Source organism: Cetorhinus maximus, chromosome 17 (genome assembly GCF_964194155.1).
Source record: "Cetorhinus maximus chromosome 17, sCetMax3.hap1.1, whole genome shotgun sequence".
NCBI lineage: Eukaryota > Metazoa > Chordata > Chondrichthyes > Lamniformes > Cetorhinidae > Cetorhinus > Cetorhinus maximus.
In genome coordinates this window covers 25,869,640-25,887,335 of record NC_135895.1, presented here as the reverse complement: position 1 = coordinate 25,887,335, position 17,696 = coordinate 25,869,640, and the positions used below count along the sequence as shown (strand labels likewise).

The window sequence follows — 17,696 nt, the reverse complement described above, 5'->3', positions numbered from 1 at the left end:
GAAAGGCAAACAACAATCATTTGCAGAATAATTTATTGCCATTCCCGTGGAGTACCAAACATCAGCTGAAATAAAATTATTCGAAGTTGCTTGTCTTTTCCTCAGCTCAATCTAGGCCTTAGTTTACTCCTGTCTGAGCAGCATGAGCTACTCCAAGGTTTGCCCCAGGCTCAGGACATTAGCCTCTGAGGAATTGCCAGAGGCATGTGTGCCCCCCATGATGATGTACATGACCCCATATCCAAGGCTTTTTATGGGGACAGCAACAGATCAACACACTGGGCAGAAGTCCTGGTTTGCTCCATAAACATTGCTGACACTTAGTCGTACTACTGAGCAGAGATGCTGCCCTTCAGATGGGTCATTAAACTGAGGCCCCATCTGCCTGTGTTGGTGGTTCAGATGGATGGTAAAGATTTCATGACAGCATTTGAAGAGTAAGGTGCTCTTCCAGTGTCTTGACTAACATACCTCCTATATCTAAGTCCACCACATATAGATCCTTAGTTATTTATCACATTGCTGATGGCAGCATCGTGAAGTGTGCTAAATGGCTGCCAGGTTTGCCCACATAACAAGAGTCATTGTGCTTCAGAGTAATTCAAGGCAGATAAAGTGCTTTGTGATGTTTTTGAAGAGGCATACAAGTCAGTCCGGACCATTGCCCAGGATAGTTTGACTCAATTTTGGGGGAGGGTCAGAACGTGTGCTGCAGCTACTCTACTCGAGTCTGTCAATTTCTGTGCGGTGCAGGATATTTGTTGAATTTTGATGCAGCTGGTGATTGCAAGTATTGTCTTCAAACTTTCCTCTATTCGTTTTGTTATCTGGGAAAATATATATCAGAAAAGAATTGGGTAAAACCTTGAATGAAAATTTACCCAGGTTAGAATTTACAATCTCAGGGGGAGACAGTGGCATAGTGGTAGTGTCACTGGACTACTAACCCAGAGCCCTAGGCTAATTCACTGGGGACAGGAGTTCAAATCCCACCATGGCAGCTAGTGGAGTTTAAGTTCAATTATTAACACTGGAATATCAAGCCAGTCTCAGTGATGGTAACCATGAAACAATCAATTGTTGTAAAAACCTATCTGATTCATGAGTGCCCTTTAGGGAAGGAAATCTGCCATCCTTATGTGGTCTGGCCTACATGTAACTCCAGACCCACAGCAATGTGGTTGACTCTTAGCTGCCCTCTGCAATGGTCTAGCAAGGCACTCAGGTCAAGGGCAATTAGGGATGGGAAACCAATGCTGGCCTTGCCAGGGATGCCTGCACCCCATGAAGGAATAAAGAAATAAAAGGCAATTTGTGCCCATCCAAGCAGAAGTGTGCTGACTGCACCAAAGCTTCTGGAGAAGGTTGATATTAGAGATGCCAATCGTTGACAGCTCATCATTTAGAAGGTTGGAACTAGAGTGCTGCTGTAAGCTTTTAAGGCCTGCAGCTGCTTAAAGGAACAATCCCAGCAGAAATGGCTTTAGAAGCAGAACTGAACTTTACCCACCTCAAGATTGTGCCTCAGGCCTGCAATGTCCGCAGAAAGGTACAGAGTCCCCATATTTACTGGTGAAAGTGTTGAATGAAATCAGACAGAGGAGAGAAGAGTCTGTTGACGTAAAGCAGCACTGACCTGTAAGGAAAAGGTAGTAGGAAAGCAAGTTGTGAGGAGGATACAAAGAGTTTGCAAAGGGATATAGATAGGTTAACTGAGTGGGCAATGTTGGATAGATGTTGGTTATGGTGTCTCTTAACAAAGTCTTTGTAGTCTTCAGTAGGATAACTGTAAGTCTTTATTAACAAGTAGAACTATTTACACATGTACAGTAAAGGGTACAGGCTAGGAGCTATCTCCATGCCTAGGTATTTCGCTATCTCTGCTCAACACCACGCTGACCCCTGGGTCTGGGTCATGTGCCTTCTTACATCACTGTGTGGGCGGTACTGTACCCAGTCTCATGTTAACCCTGTATGTGCAAGAACCTTATACTAGAGGCAAAAATTTTACATATGGAATATAATGCGAGAAAATTGACATTGTCCACTCTGACAGGGAGAATAGAAAAACAGAATGTTATTTAAATGGAGAGAGACTGCAGAATGGTGCTGTGTAGAGGGAATTAGGTGTCCTTATACATGAGTCACAAAACATTAACAAGCAGGTACAACAAGTATTTGGGAAAGCAAAAGGAATCTTGGCCTTTATTGCAAGGGGGATGGAGTATAAAAGTAGGCAAGTCTTGCTACAACTTTAATAGTGTACTGGTGAGACCACGCTTACAATACTGTGTACAGTTTTAGTCTACTTACTTAAGGAGGGATATACGTGCATTGGATGTAGTTCAGCGGATATTCGCTAGGCTGATTCCTAGGATGAAGGGACATCTTATAAAGAAAGGTTGAGCAGGTTGGGCCTATACTCATTGGAGTTTAGAATAATGAAAGGTAGTCTTATTGAAACATTCTGAGGGGGTTTGACAGGGGAGATGCTGAGAGGATGTTTCCCCTCATGGGGGTATTTAGAACTAGGCAGCAGAGTTTAAAAATAAGGGGTTGCCCATTTAAGGTGAAGATGAGGAGGAATTTCTTCCCTTAGAAAATCACTAGTCTTTGGAATTCTCTTCCACAGAGAGCCGTGGAGGCTGGATTATTGAACATGTTCAAGGTTCAGTTAGATTTTTGATCAGCAAGGGAGATAAGGGTTGTGGGGGCAGGCAAGAAAGTGGACTTAAGGCCACAGTAAGATCAGCCATCACTTTGTTGAATGACAGAATAGGCCAAATGACCTACTCCTGCTTCTATTTCTTATGATTTTATGATCTTATGCAAGCAACACGGCAGCAGCGGCAGTCAGTGTGATAAAAGTATAATAATTTTCATAATAGTTTTCTGGCTTATTGTGAAGTAGGTTTATGGGGGTAAGTATAGTTGATTCTGTTTGTGTGATTTCATTATATTTGGAGTCAAGTAGATTGCAAGCTTGAAATCATCAAAAGAAGCTAGATACTTGAGATGCTAATGAGTAAACATGAATGCTGGCTTAGCATGTAAGGTGTGAAGGGAATTTGCACTTTTAGATCAATGAAGAGATTTGGATTTCAAAGGGACCTTAGTCTGTTTACAATTATACAGATAAGCAAGGCTAAGGTTTTTCTCAAAGGTTACTGACAATATTGGCAACATGAAAGTTTTTTATATTATGAGGAAGATACAGTTTCAAAGTATGGAACAATGGAATTTACATATTAAAAGGGAGAAACAATAAAGGAGAATGAAAAGCTATGTGGGGAGAAGGCCATGTAAGATCTAACAGGAACATTTGAAATAGCCATAATGAAGCCTCCAGCCATTTGTGCATAAGTCTGCTATATAACGAAACTGAAGTTGGGGAAAATCCATTTGGAATTCTACTGTCAAGTAGGTATTGTATTAACTTGCTGGTTTTGTTTTAAATCTAAAATCTATTTGGACTGTTGCCTTAAAGGGGGCGTAGCTGGGGATCAGGTTAATTAGGAACTTTAGGAGTTATTATAATAGGAAACAATTGTAGTCTTATGTATATGCTTGAAACCTTTTATTTTGTTAATAAATATTTCAATTTAATTTTTAAAATCTCTAAAGGTCTTGGTGGACTCAATACTGCTGATTTAACTGATTTCTTCTCCGCCGATGCTGCCAGACCTGCTGAGTTTTTCCAGGTAATTCTGTTTTTGTTTTGGATTTCCAGCATCCGCAGTAGCTTTTAGCTTTTTGTTTTTATCTCAATACTGCTGAATTCAGTCTACACATTTTCTCGTAATAAATACAAATAGCAAAACCGTTGTGATAGTGCAACTGAGTTTCTCTTGTGAATTTGGTCCACCTGGCACACATCATCTGCCACGTCATAGCAGTCAGTATCAATTCACCCACCTCATGCATGGCACACTTTGGTGCTGGAAAAATTGTTTAACAATGTTACCATTACAACAAAATAATGCCTTTCATTAAGCTTGTTTACCACTTACATTGATCTCTCTTTCACATTGTAAAGTGCTAAATTCCACCAGATAACTGAAGTATACCTTTACCATACTTATGATATCGTCTAATAATTATTCTGAATGATGAGTGGGCTGTTACAGTAGGATCCTAGAAAAGTACACCAGGGTTATCATTGGCTGAATTAAGGCTTTACCTCCAAGAATCTTAGCTTTGTCTTTCTGTGTTAAACATGCTGGCACTGTGGAATTCTTAAAAAGTAACAGCCTTGTGGCAGTTACCAGGGTAGTAGATGTTCACTTGCATGTTAATATTCTGCTGGTCACAAACACGAGTGTATTGTTTCTTGCTGATGTACGTCTGGCCATTGGTGAAGGGAGCATGTGTTACCACATAGCTACTTTAGACCCTGACAAATCCTGTCACTCAGTGAAATTGCAGTGCTTTGTCATGTTGGCAACACTGTCCATGGGGATAGCAGGCGTAATTGCTTCCTCTACAGAACAATAAATCTGTGACTTGCTTGATTCATGAGTGTTTGCGTATGTTGCAGATGTCCCTGCTGACAGTCTGAAATTCAGCTGGTGCACAGGAGTCAAAACCATGACAACCCATAGCTGCAACAAGCAGATGAGCACATGCAGTGAGTGTGAGTTACAGGTCTGCTTGTAACATGTGGACTGCAGGTCCATCAGCTTATTTTGCAAAATGAAGCTGTAGATGGACTCGAGCTCATTCAAAACTTTGCTGCCTGTATCCTAACTTGCAACCGAGCCCTGTTGCTCACTGACCTACATTGACACCCAGTCTAGCAATACCTCAATTTTAAAATTGTTATCCTTGTTTCCAAATCCCTCCATCACTTCCTATTCCTGTGATCTTTTCTGACCCTACAATCCTTCAAGATTGTTGCACTCCCCCAAATCTGACTTGTTGAGTATTCCCAATTTTCATCACTCAATGGCTTCAGCTACCTAGAGTCTAAGCTCTGGAATTCCCTCTCTAATCCTCTATGTCTATCTACCTCTTGCTCCTCCTTTCAAAATTGGTGGAAGATTTTAGCAGCAGGCTGGAAAAGATGCAGGGAAGAAGGAAAGTGGTTGGCACAATGCACTGACTTTCAGGGAACTGTGATTGATGGCTCATGTGTGATTTTGTCTCTTTTAAAGCATGGCTTCAAGTGGAAGCTCTGAAGAGGTATTCAAAGATAGAACAGGTCATTGGAATGAGGCAGACAGGAAAAGCAGACAATTTCAGTGAGACCAACCGTCAGATGCTCCTGGCTGACATTCAGTGAAAAGGAGGAAGAAGGAGGAAGCCTCACTCCTGCTGGGTGCCCAAGGGTAAAAACCCTGGTTCAAACCTGTGTGTGACTTTGTTTAATGTGGGAACCTTCAGGCACCAGATGATCTTCATGGGTCTGATTTCAGTGATGTGCCAAACTACGATAACTGGGGCCACCTTGCCGCTGCAGCCTTCTTCCACCTTTACCGTTGGTGAGATGCAATGTCTTCCTTCACTTGTTCTGCTATTGAGGGTTTTTAGACTGCACTTTGTCTGGGACCCCTCCCACCAAGCCCCACCCTGACCTTGCACAATGGTGGCCCTACCAGGAGCAAGGAGCTCCCAAAGGCATCCCTCAAGGGATCATCAGACACACAAGCCTCTCCACCATGTCAAGGTGACAATCCATGGAGAAGGCCTAGGGATAGAAACTACTGAAAATATCTCACCTGCAAAGTGAGAGGAGATGACGGTGATGCTGAGTGCCACTTCCCTCTCATTGAGGATGTCAGACCAGAGCTGGATAAAGTTCAATGGCCTAACTAGGGCAGACAAGGTAACACATACACTACTTTCCCTTTTCTTCCTTGGACCCCATGGGCACCAATGCACTGTTAACTTTCCAAATAGATAGCTGTAAATGTAATCTTTCATATTGCTATGTGATTAAGGAATGGGTCACTAATTCAGAATTTTACATTATGATTCGCCATCTCCTTTACAGCAATTACTAGCATGTGGGCCTCTACAACCCCTTCCTCCACTTTAACAGGGTGATTCATACCAGCAGCTCCCTCACATCAGTACTTCAATGTCACCTGGAAGATTTCTCTCAAATGCTAACCTTCGCCTTATCCTTCAATATTCCTGCAGGGGAAACTTGCGGACAATGCCAATGAAAGCCAAGAAACCAGAGAAGGCACATCAGAAAGCTGACTCCGGGTGATGGAGTGCCCAACACAACACGCTTGGTATATTAGCCTTGTAACCATCTACCACCAGGCTAGCCCTAGCCTGACCTATGCCAAACCTGGACCTATCTCTCCTCATACAGCAGGGCCAGGTGGAAGAGAGGGTTCTAGTTTAATAAGTAATGTTATTTATTTTGAAAGTTGATAAGTTATATACCATTTAGAAGGCTGCATCACAAGTTCACACAACAGAATCTTAGCTTAGCATAAGGGTGTGCTCATTACCAATGCATACAGAAACCAGATTTTGCTTTTCAAATTCAGTAGAAGCAGTATTTCCTGGGGTGACAAACAGAAGAATTTCCTGGTTTCACCTGCCGTCTGACAGTCCCCTCCATGAACTGATTAAATTATAAAACGCTGAAAAGTGTCCCACTGAGATCGAGATCTATTTGCTTCCACTGCCTGGTGTTGTCCATGAATAATACAGTGTCTGTGCATCCATGTGAAAAGAGACAGTTATCTGAGAATACAGTGTCAGAAATAAGCCAGCATCTTGTAGTAAGTCTGATTCACCAATAACTATTATGACACTGAGCACTACAACACTGGTTACTCCTGGCGTACAGGAGCTAAGTAAATTCTATGGCAACCTGTTTGTCACAGAAATCTGGTCTGTTTCCTGGAGAATTATTAAAGGTAATTGAAAAACAAAGCAAATTTGACAGCAATGAACATTAAAATAAAAACTCAAAATAGCTTTCCTACAGATATGATTCTGGTGTCCTAATCTATTTCTCACTGTCTTGGGAAAAGATCCAGCCTGTAGCTATTTGTTTCTTTAAACTGGGGCTGAAGAAGAGGAGTTAATGGTGTTGGCTCTTGTTTCTGTGCTGTGTTTCTGGAAGGCTAGCATCCTCATACATACCAACCACAGAGAATTGCCAAGAGCTCCAAAAATATCAAAGTCTAAAAACATAGAACAACTCCAAAACAGCTTCAGGTATAGGTTGATGGTATGTAGCTAATCAGTTGTGGTGTTGTTGTACAGAGCTTTCCCTATGCACCAACACTTAGGGAGGTGGGAAAGCAGCAGAACAAGTGGTGTCATGACAACAGATCACAGCCCCGAATTACTGACGGACATATTGAACTTTTTAAATGAAGAAAGACATGTACTTTTTAATAAAAGTACATACAGCCAAAAGCTGGCTGAAAATATAAAGTAACTACTTGCTGAAAAATCCCAATGTGGATTACACTTGACTGACTAGCCCAGAGAACGTGGAATGTCACACCTAAAAGGTGTCAAGAATACCTGGAAAAACTCAGCAGGTCTGGCAGCATCGGTGGAGAAGAGCACAATTGACGTTGCGAGTCCTCATGACCCTGTTGAAGGGTCATGAGGACTCGAAACGTCAACTGTGCTCTTCTCCGCCGATGCTGCCAGACCTGCTGAGTTTTTCCAGGTAATTCTGTTTCTGTTTTTGTTTTGGATTTCCAGCATCCGCAGTTTTTTGTTTTTATAAAAGGTGTCAAGGCCTACTTCAGACAGAGACACTTGAAAGGGAGAAATGCAATGCAAAAGGCTGAACTCCAATCTCCTGTGGTTGCAGAGACAATGGAGACTAATTACCACATCTCGGTAGAAACCATCTCATGTTGAGTTATATCTCAGAATGTAGAAATATCTGTGTTGAAAGAAAGCAGATCCGGGGCTTCTAGGAATACACAAGACAAGGAGGCTGGGTGACTAAGTATATTCAAGAAAGAAATTGATAATTTTTTTGGATATTAGGGGCACAAAGGAGTATGGAGAGAAAGTGGAAACATGGCATTGAAATAGAGGATCAGCCATGATCATAATGAATGGTGGAGCAGGCTCGAAGGGCCGAATGGCCTACTCTTCCTAGTTTCTATGACAAGAGGGTAAAAAGCCAGCTGCAAACCTGATCGGTGTGTTCTAGTTCTGGTGTTCAAGTCCTGGTGTGCTAGTGTGTGCTGTGAAGGTCACAGCACAAGAACAGCAACTAGGCATCACTCTGCAGCTTGCAGGCAAAAGTCTTTTTCTTGCTCTCTGTCTATCTGTTGCTGGAAGCAAGTCAACAAAGCCACAATCAAAAAGGAAACAGAGCAGCTCCTTCAGCTAACCTACAGAATGAAGTGTCTCCAAACTAACTGCTCAACTGCCAGTCAGTTACTGGAATCAGGCAACTTAATGGCCGCAACATTTCATCATCTACTCCTCATGGACAAGCCAAAGTCTGATTCGTATATCGTTTTTTAACTTTTATTTCTGGACTCAACTTCACATTTCCCATCTGCATCTATTTGTGTTGTGCTTTTATTTTTTTTTCTTGGGTTTTAGTAACTAATAAACTTACTCTTCCTTTGACTCAAGAAAGCCTGGTCTAAAATATAAATACATTTAGACTGGAGAAAGATATCCACGAGGGAAGAGATCCTTATTAAATTCACCTTGTTGTGACCAACTGAGGGGGTTGAATAAGGGGGAGCCAGTTCATCCCTCCTCACCCGGGAACACAACAAAATTGGGGTCCCGTTAAGGAAGTTAACAATTTGGGGTATCTCATCTAGGATCGTAGCAAATTGGGGGACCTCACCTGGGGATCAGTCTTAACGGTGGACATATGCTGTTAAAATTTTAACCGTGTGCTTTATTTAATCAACTAAGACATCCACCAGGAAGGATGACACTTGCGGGGGCAGAGCAGCAGCAACATTGCTCATTGGGTGAGGGAGGTGAGGGTGAAGGTGAGAAAGAAGCAGTCGAAGATGGAAAGCCTGTCAAGGCCTTCACGTGAAGAATCCAGCCACCCGCTCATTCTCTTGGCCTGCAGGCATACACAAAACCCCTTTGAATTGACAGCCAATGTTACATCCTTCACCACTCCCTTACTCCAGTATTAAAAATCATTGAAACCATTCAGCCAACGTCTATATCAAATTCAGCCAACATCTATATTATTTACAAACTGGCAATGCAGACCCCGATATTGCAATAACACCACACTGCAAACCGAAGTGCCAAATTTGAATATATCCATAACCTGATGCACCAAAAGCACTCAGGCTTGGGCCTTGATAAAGGCAGCTCAGGTCCACATCTGCACTTAGGTCTACGCCTTCCATTGGGGTCATGGTATGCTTTGTTAGAATTGTTTTTCTCTCCCATAGCTGACTGCAGTGGGAAACTAACAGGGGCCATGACAGAACTGACCCACACCTGGGGCAGAATATTAAGCCTGGTGGGCAGGTGCGTGCCCAACCCAGCCAAGCGTAAAGCGACGCGCGGTGAACGTCAGACGAGCATCCCTTACGGTTGACGGGCAGGCGAAAAGGCCAAGCGGCCTTTGCACTTTTTTGGAAACCTCATCCACGGGCGGGATGAGGTTTCCTAAAGCAAATAAAAATTAAATAAAAATTTTACACTTGAATTAAAAACATGTCCCTACTCATGCGACAGAGTCACATGAGGGGACATGTTTTATGACATTTTTATTTCCTTTATTTTTTTTTTTAAACAGCGCTTCATCTCCCTGAGGCAAGCTTCGTGCTTCGGGGAGATTGTGACGCACTCACTTGTGCACACGCGCGAAGTTTGCACTCAGCCCGCTCACCCACCTAACCCCCCCCTACGCACAGGTAGCGCTCAGCGCTGCCGCTTGCGTTTCACGCTGGGCGAGCCTTAATTGGCCCGCCAGTGTGAAATCGTTGTGTGGTGCCAACCGCCCCTGCCCGCCCCCACCAAGCCCGCACACAGGCCAAGGGCAAATTCTGCCCCTGATGTAGTAACAATGGTTTATTTAAAAAGCCTTGTATTCATTTCTCACTCAAACATAGTGCCTTTCTTATCATTTGGACAAAGCCCAAAAGCAAGTGCAGGGATCACGATGTCCGATTAACTCACACCCATTTCATCTGATGCAGACAGCACGCAAACTTTGTGCTGTCTACTAATTCAAATGACAATGTGTGCAGCCTAGCACTAGGTGCACTGCAGCACTGGAGGTCTTGGTCCAGTGCGTAGACAAGTGGAGGGAGGTTCTCTGTCTAAATGGGACCAGGAGCATCTCCAGGCAGACATTGAGAAGGCAATGGGAGCAGATAGCCATCACCATCAATGTCAACAATTTAGGCCGTGGACCTGCAAGCAGTGCAGGAAGAGGTTTAATGACTTCACCACTTTCCTCTTCAATCACCTACCAACATTCTGTATATAATATATATATAAACATGACTCAGATCTCACTTTCATAACTTCACCTCACCTACAGACACACTCAGCACTGCTGCAAACTTCATACACACTTTCCAACTTTCACCCACCTCCAGCTATTCAACAATGACAGGCACATTACACAAACGCATTGCTGCGCATGCATTGACATGCATTCTCCCACTCCTGCAGGGCAAGAAGATCTCCCATAATCAGAGACAACAGCACCTAACTGACGGGGGAATGTTGTAACATGGCTTTAAGGGATCTCAGCGTGCCATCACTAGAAGGGAAATGTGTCATGTGATCCAGTCTTAGTTTCACTTTTCCCATGAACAGAGCACACACAAAGCCTCCAAGCTTTATACCTATGTATAACTGTTTTCATGTGCCTAGTCTTAATAAATGAACCCACAACGTATTTACCCAATCCCTTATGAGTGATTGGTGCCTTGTGTCTTGTACAGTTACATTATAGTAACATAACAGGGGGCAGGATTGGCTGCAACGTCCTTATCCCCAAGGAGGAGACAGTGTTGGCAATCATTGGTGCAGCCACAACTGAGGCCATGGCCAATGGTGGGGCCAAAACTGTAGACGGTGATGGTATGCTCCTACCTACTCCACCTTCTCACATCCCACTTCCCTCCATCCCACAAACCCTTCTGATTTACAAACTGCAGATGATGTAACCATGCAGCTCATGCTTCCCACCCCCAATACCCTCACCCCAAGCCTACCCATGCATCTTTATCTTTACAGATACCCTGGAACTGCCAACTGACCAGGCAGTGGCTTGGGAGGGTGGAGTTCAGGAGGAGAAGGAAACCGATGATGATGGTGAAACACTGTCACTTCAATCTCACACTTGTAGCCACCAGCTCTGAAACTGACACTGTGTGCACTTTCGAGGGCAACACTGAGGTGGATTTGTGCACAGTGAATCACCAGACATGGGTGGTCTGCAACCAGGGCAGATGCAAAGGGTGATGCAGGTGTCATGTTCCCAGAAGAAGAGGCTGCCCACAATAATATAGAAGCAAAATACTGCTGATACTGGAAATCTGAAATTAAAACAAAAAGTGCCGAAAATATTCAACAGGTCTGGCCGCACCTGTGGAGAAAGGAAACAGAGTTAACATTTTGATTCGAATATGATTCATCTTTGGAAATATGATGGGTTTTAGGCCACTGAAAGAGGTGAGGGGAAGGAAGAACTAAAGGGAAGGTCAGGGAGGATGGGAGAGATTAAATGAAAGATGCCATGGAACAAAAGGTAAAGGAAGCGGTAAAGGCATTTGTCCAGAATGAGTGTAGATAGCAGAAAAATTAACAAAAGCATAAATATGATAGACAAAATTCAATCTGGCACATGGCAAAAAAAACCCAGAATTAAAATGGTCTGAAATTGTTGAACTCAGTGTTGAGCCCAGAATGCTATGAAGTGTCTAATTGGAAGATCCATGCTTGCGGATGGGGTGAAGATGTTCCGAAAAGCGATCACCCAATCAGCATTTGGTCTGTCCAGTGTAGAGGAGATTGTATTGTGGGCAGTGAATGCAGTATGCTAAATTGAAAGAAGTACAAGTAAATCACTGTTTCACTTGGAAGGAGTGTTTGGGGCCTTGGAGGGTGAAGGGCAAGTGTTACATCTTCTGCGAATGCATGGAAAGTTGCCATGGGAAGGGGATGAGATGTTGGGGGTGATTGAGAAGTAGATCAGGGTGTTGCAGAGGGAATGGTCCCTTTGGAATGCTGCACCAGAGAAGGAAGGGGGAAGAGAACGCCCCCAAGTTCTTCTGCAGTGGACTCAGATGGGGACTTAAATGGGGCAGCCCAATGGTCAACTTGGTGTTGTTCAATGTGGGAGCAGTGCTCTCATTATCATGCTAGCCATGTATGTTTTGATTGCACACCAGAGTCATGAGCCAGGTGGTCAGCGGGTAGCTCTTATCACCCAGCAGCCATTCCATGTTTTGTTGAGGTGGCTGACATACTGATGGTACAGCAGACTGGTGCAGAATAAAGCCATCATGACTGCTGCTAGGATGCTGGGTATTCACCTGCATGATTGCGATGAGCACACTCGAACACCAACTGCACATTCAGTGGAACCCTTCGCAGTTGCAATACATTTTGGGAGACTAACACAGCAAGGGAATACACAATGAATGGCAGGACCCTAGGAAGCACAGAGGATCAGGAGGATCTTTGTGTACATGTCCATAGATCCCTGAAGACAGCAGCACAGGCAGATACGGTGGTTAAGAAGGCATATGGGATACTTGCCTTTATTAGCTGAGGCATAGAATATAAGAGCAAGGGGGTTATGTTGGAGCTGTATAAAACGCTAGTTAGGCCACTGCTGGAGTATTGTGTGCAGTTCTGGTCGCCACACTATAGGAAGGATGTGATTGCACTGGGGAAGGTGCAGAGGAGATTCACCAGGATGTTGTCTGGGTTGGAGCATTTCAGCTATGAAGAGAGACTGGATAGGCTAGGGTTGTTTTCCTTAGAGCAGAGAAGGCTGAGGAGGGGACCTGATAGAGGTATAAGAAATTATGGGGGGCATAGATAGGGTAGATGGGAAGAAACTTTTCCCCTTAGTGGAGGTGTCAGTAACCAGGCAGCATAGATTTAAGGTAAGGGGCAGGAGGTTTAGAGGGGATTTGAGGAATTTCTTTTTCACCCAGTGGGTGGTTGGAATCTGGAGTACACTGCCTGAGGCGGGTGGTAGAGGCAGGAAACCTCACAACATTTAAGAAGTATTTAGGTGAGCACTTAAAATGCCATAGCATACAAGAATATGGGCCAAGTGCTGGAAAATGGGATTAGAATAGATAGGTGCTTGATGGCTAGCACAGAAATGATGGGCCAAAGGGCCTGTTTCTCTGCTGTATAGCTCTATGACTCTATGACTCTATCTCTATATTTAGTCATTTGGTAATACAGAGCTTCAGTATTGCTGAAAAAAGACACATGTCAAAGCTTTTTGTCTTGCATTCATCAGAACACTTTGCAAGAATACCAATATAAGGGGGAAACAACAATTTATACCTATGTAAAGAGAGTGCTGATTAGTTGGCAAATGGACTCTGACTGGTAGAGGCATTGCCATGGAGGATGCACCAGTAATGATGACTGACAGTTAACTGCCAAGCATTGTTTGAAATATAAACGAGGCAGCTTGACCCTGATTTAGCAATATCTCTACATTTAGTTGCAATGTCCACAAAGCCACGTCTTGACTTTAAAAACATCATCCTTCTTTTCAAATCTCTTCATGGCCTCACCCCTCCCTATCGCTGTAACCTCCCCCAGCGGAGGGGCGTTGGAGGAGGATGGTGTGGTCAACAGGGTCAAAGACTGCAGACAGGTCAAGAAGGACAAGGAGGAACAGTCTACCTTTGACATAATCATATAAGTTGTCATTTGTGACTTTACTTTAAGCCTTTCAGTGCTGTGGCAGGAGTGGAAACCTGGCTGGAGGGTTTCAAACTTGGAGTTCAGGGAATGATTGGCATGGATGGAGAGGAGGAGACAATACATTCAGCTGGGTGGGTTTACATTTGCCTGGTATGTTCCTGGTGAGAAATGGGAGGTTTCTTACTTAGCAGAACTGAGAGGGAATATTGCTCTCCTGCGAGCTATCTCCTATGCCATGCCTGTCATTAGTACCTGCTGCTGCTTGTTGAGGCGACTTTCTTGTTTTAATTTGTTTCATTAGTTTGAACACCAGTGTGCATAGGCATCAGTTGTAACAATTACAGACTCAGGTCTTTAACGAGCTCATGTTACACAATCTAACAAGGATACTTAACTCATTGTACACAGTTCCAGTATGATGACATGATTCTTTACCGAGTTCACAATTTACTACAAGAACTGCATTACACTGTGTGACTACAAAATGCAGTTGTTCACTCAAAACTCTTATAGAGATCCTATTTTTGATCTCTACATTTTATACATACTATCGCTGAATTACCTTACAAATGAATATATCAACACAGCGAGAATAAGAAGCACTTAGTCCAGCTCAACCTCTCAGAATCATTCTGTTACCATGGGTATGGGTCCATTTAAGCTCTTCAAATCACTTTATTACTACAAACTCAGTGGCCAGACCAATTTATCCCAAAACCCTCAAGACATGGATGACTGTCATTCTCACAGGCCTTCAATTCCTCATCATTGCCTTAGGCCTGATTGACAAAGCACCCCTGTTCAACAAAGCCAAAAGCTGTTCGAATTCATTGATTACTGATCCCACAAACAACTGGGTACACAGGTAATATAAACCCACATTCCAACACAGCTCATTAAAGCTGGGTGTTCCGCCAAGTGCTGATCATTATAATCCATGTACAGTGCCAATTTATGCCCTGGTTCTTGAGATGGATGGAGGGTGTGGTGGTGTGCTCTTCAGGAGGATTGTCCTTCTCCAAAGTGTCTTCTTCAGCAGGGTACAGATATTAAGCAGGAATTAGAGGAAAGAGGAAAAGGATGATTTAGGATGGCACGGGGAAGCTGACATTAGCAGCTGACAGTCTTCAGAATGCAACTTGAAGTTGTCAAGCTGGCTGAGTATGTAAGTTGTTGAGGTGAAGGCAGGGATACAAATAATAGGCAGCCAACCTGCTCAGATAAGCCACCAGCCTTGCCCTCTCAATGCTTGTGGCTTTTTCTGACTTATTAATACATGGTGGTAGCACAGTGGTATTGTCACTGATTAGTATTCTAGAGACCCAGGGTAATGCTCTGGGTACCCGGGTTTGAATCCCACCAAGGCAGATGCTGAAATTTGAATCCAATAAAAATCTGGAATTAAAAGTATGATGACCACAAAACCATTGCTGAATGTCAAAAAAAGCAATGTGGTTGGCTCTTAAATGCCCTCTGAACAAGGGCAATTAGGGATGAGCAATACATGCTGGCCTAGCCCACATCCAATGAATTTTTAAAAAACCATGCTCCATTTGGATGAAAGCCCTGGTGTTGGATATTTCTCCCATCCCTGGCATTTCGTGTTGTTTTGTTGAGTGACTGACTAATGAAAAGTTAAGTTGAGTTGTGCAGGTCTTCTGAATATAATGTAGCTCCTGAGATCTGGAGGAGAAGAAATATGGAATGAGGAGGTGATGAATGTAAAGCCAAGTACATGGAATGTGAAGTGAGGAAGGGCCCTAAGTGGAATTGCTGGTCCTGCGAGTGAGAGAGGATGTGGTTAAAGTCTGTTGTGAAGACAGCAAAGGAATAAGAAAGAAAGGTTTGCCCTTATGATTGGATGTTACAGGATGTAGTGGAGGGGAAGGAATCGTTCAGTGTACTGGAGGAGGAGTGAAAGGAGTATTGGCAAGAGTTGTTGAGAGGGATGAAGAACTGTACTCACCTTTGCTGTTCTTGTGAGGCCATTAATTTTTTTTTAACACCGATCCTAGGTCCCTGGGGATGATGCTGCTAACACTGATACTCTCAGCCACTTCTGCCCAGACCTTCTTAATATTGAACCTGGATATATTCCGGCGAGTTTTCAAAAACAATATTTCCCTCTGTGTCCCAGACAAACTCTTTTAGAATCTCCAGGGAGGCATCAGAAAACCTTCGAATAGTGTCTTGGATTCATTGGATAGAATGTCAGTTTAAAGGCTCAACTGATAGACAACAACTCTGACAGTGCAGTACTTGGTCAGTGATGCACCGAAATGTTAGCTTCAATTGCATGCTATAAAATCCTGAGATGGGATTCAAACCTATAAACTTCTCCCTCAGGAAAGGAAAGCTAATTTAGCATTAATGGTGCTTTGATTTTCTATTTCTATTCATTGAAATAAGTGTGCAAATTCAATTGGAAGAAATTAGTTTCAACCAGCTGTAAATACATTTCTCTTTTTAGTTAGGATTTTCCAGGGCTCCCTCCATTACTCAACCAAGAGGATGGGTAAGGAACCTATTCCAGATTCTTACCAATAGCAACGTGTAACCAGCTACATTAGGATGTTACAAGAGTTAACCAGACCAATGTTGTACTTATCTTTTTATTTTAATTGAAGACAGCTCATGTTGCAAAATTCACACTTCATTGATAACTAGCAATTGCATAATAATTATCCATTAAATTTAAACATAATATAAAGCTCAGAAAACAACCACGTATATTAATATTAATGAACAAAAGGTACTTGGAGTGATGGATTCAGGAAGAACACAGTGTGCCAATTAAAACTACAAACTTAGAATTAAAGAGAATTCATCCAGAGGGCCCAACAACCCAGTGAGGCTCAATCCATCAAATCTGATGCAAGTTGAAGGCCTAAAGCAGATCGCCATCTTTCTCCAAACTGCATCGCCTACAGTCAATTGTACATTTATGTTCTCCAAAATACGAGTGACCAACAAGAAGTTAGTCAATAAACAAACTGTCCAATGAGTCTAAGCCTCACTATAAATCTAATGTGAAATTAACTAAATTACAGAGGTTAAAAAAAATGAAGATGCAAGAAAATTACTCAGTAAATACTTGGAAGTTGTAAAAATAAAGCTTGAAACCTGTATGAGTTAGATTGTTTCTACAAATAGAATTCTGATTTGATTTGATTTCCCTCTTCCAGCCCATCCATCTGAATAGAAAATTTCTGACACCAAAGCTGTCCATCTCCAAATAATCAGAAGGATTCAGCACCTACACAATGTTAGAGAGACTCCCAAGAGCAGTGCCCAAATGAGAACCCTCCATTATGAAGCTGACAGTTATGCTCCAGGATAATTCTGTCTGCAGGCATGGAACATCTGCCTTCGCTGATCTCCCCATAGCAACCCAACAAAAATGATGAGAGTCTCCCAACAGGCAAGAGAACCCCAGGGTAAGACAAGGCTGTTGCTGCAAAAAAAAAAATGATGTGTGACACAACAAGCAGGCGAACAGAGTACATAACAAACTCCACATTATGTAAAAATGCAGTACATAGATTTATATTAAAACCACAAGCACAAGTTGTAGGAAAAGGGCCACAGTCTCAGTTTGGCTCAGTGATTGTACTCTTGCTTCTTCTTCAGAAGGTTGTGGGTTCAAGAACCACACCACCCCTGGGCCCCACCCTGCTCCACTGCCATTCAAAGACTTGAGCACATAATCTAGGCTGATTTTCAGGGCAACACAGAGGGAATGCTGCACCATTGGAGGTGCTGTCTTTCAGATGAGACTTTAACCTGAGGTACTGCCTGTCCTTTCAGGTGGATGTAAAAGATCAGTCTTACAAAGAAGAACAGAGGTGATC

General features: G+C 43.0%; 1 long non-coding RNA gene across 1 annotated transcript in view; it reads right to left on the bottom strand.

Moving 5' to 3' along the window:
* LOC144692263 (uncharacterized) overlaps positions 1-17,696 on the bottom strand; it is an 87,022-nt gene that overhangs the window by 55,799 nt on the left and 13,527 nt on the right. The gene's annotated exons all lie outside the window — the stretch shown is intronic.